The sequence below is a fragment of the Phocoena sinus genome, chromosome 17 (genome assembly GCF_008692025.1).
Source record: "Phocoena sinus isolate mPhoSin1 chromosome 17, mPhoSin1.pri, whole genome shotgun sequence".
NCBI classification, from domain to species: Eukaryota; Metazoa; Chordata; class Mammalia; order Artiodactyla; family Phocoenidae; genus Phocoena; species Phocoena sinus.
In genome coordinates this window covers 12,091,226-12,093,413 of record NC_045779.1, presented here as the reverse complement: position 1 = coordinate 12,093,413, position 2,188 = coordinate 12,091,226, and positions in this window count along the sequence as shown.

The window sequence follows — 2,188 nt, the reverse complement described above, 5'->3', positions numbered from 1 at the left end:
TACCATACTGTCTTGATTACTGTAGCTTTGTAGTATAGTCTGAAGTCAGGGAGCCTGATTCCTCCATCTCCATTTTTCGTTCTCAAGATTGCTTTGGCTATTTGGGGTCTTTTGTGTTTCCATACAAATTGTGAAATTTTTTGTTCTAGTTCTGTGAAAAATGCCAGTGGTAGTTTGATAGGGATTGCATTGAATCTGTAGATTGCTTTGGGTAGTAGAGTCATTTTCACAATGTTGATTCTTCCAATCCAAGAACATGGTATATCTCTCCATCTATTTGTATCATCTTTAATTTCTTTCATCAGTGTCTTATAATTTTCTGCATACAGGTCTTTTGTCTCCTTAGGTAGGTTTAATCCTAGATATTTTATTATTTTTGTTTCAATGGTAAATGGGAGTGTTTTCTTAATTTCACTTTCAGATTTTTTCATCATTAGTGTATAGGAATGCCAGAGATTTCTGTGCATTAATTTTGTGTGCTGCTACATTACCAAATTCATTGATTAGCTCTAGTAGTTTTCTGGTAGCATCTTTAGGATTCTCTATGTATAGTATCATGCCATCTGCAAACAGTGACAGCTTTACTTCTTCTTTTGTGATTTGGATTCCTTTTATTTCTTTTTCTTCTCTGATTGCTGTGGCTAAAACTTCCAAAACTATGTTGAATAATAGTGGTGAGAGTGGGCAACCTTGTCTTGTTCCTGACCTTAGTGGAAATGGTTTCAGTTTTTCACCATTGAGGATGATGTTGGCTGTGGGTTTGTCATATATGGCCTTTATTTTGTTGAGGAAAGTTCCCTCTATGCCTACTTTCCTCAGGGTTTTTATCATCTGATTTCATTTTGAGATGGAGTCATTTGACTTCTCCAAACAGTTTTGGTAAGATATATATTTCTAGAAATTTGTCTATTCTAATTTTTCAAATTTATTGGCATAACATTTTCATAATAGTCTCTCAGAAAATTCTCCTCTTTATCTGACGTTATGTCTGTCACTTCACTCCTAATATTTTGTCTATTCTCTTTTTTTTCTTGATCAATCTTACCAGAGGATTTTCTATTTAATTAGTTTTTGCAGAGATCTAGTTTTTAACTTGATACTCTCCATTGTATCTTTATTTTCCATCTTATTAATTTCTGCTTTTTTATTCATCTTCCTTCAACTTAGATATTGTTATTCTTTTTTTTGTTTTTTTCAGTACGCAGGCCTCTCACTCTTGTGGCCTCTCCCGTTGCGAAGCACAGGCTCCGGACACGCAGGCTCAGCGGCCATGGCTCACGGGCCTAGCTAGCTGCTCCACGGCGTGTGGGATCTTCCTGGACTGGGGCACGAACCCGTGTCCCCTGCATTGGTAGGCGGACTCTCAACCACTGTGCCACCAGGGAAGCCCCGATATTGTTGTTCTTTAAAAAAAGCTTCTGTAGTTCAACTTAAGTTCCTAATTTTCAGACTTTGTTTTTTATATGTAAGTATTTAAAGCTGTACCTTTCCCTTCAAGTAATACTTTCACCACTTCTCACAAAACTTATGGTACTTTGATTTTCACTCAGTTCTCTGTATTTTCCTGGAATAAATATTATTTAAAGCTTTTTAAAAAAATTAAATTATTTTATTTTGTTTATTTTTGGCTGTGTTGGGTCTTCGTTGCTGTGCACGAGCTTTCTCTACTAGTGGCGAGCAGGGGCTACTCTTCATTGCGGTGGCTTTTCTTGTTGCGGAGCATGGGCTGTAGGCGCACAGGCTTCGGTAGTTGTGGCTCACAGGCTCAGTAGTTGTGGTTTGCGGGCTTAGTTGCTCTGCAGCGTTTGGGATATTCCCAGACCAGGGCTTGAACCCGTGTCCCCTGCATTGGCAGGCGGATTCTTAACCACTGCACCACCAGGGAAGCCCTATAGCTGGACTTTAAAAGAATCCACCTCACAGTCTCTTTTAACTGGCATGCTTAATTCATTAACATTCAATGGAATTTAGAATATTTTTGGGTTTGTTTTAACTGTCTTCAGGTTTTTGGGGTTTTCTGGTCCTTTTATTTTCCTCTCTTTTTCTCTGAATAGTTTGTTTTTATTCTTTAATTCTTTTTTTTCTCTCTAATTGTTTAGAAGTTAGACACTATTTTTTTTCTTTTCAAGGTTGCATCTGGATTTTTTCCTTTTATATTTAACTTCATGAAGTGTAAGGTTAATCAGTA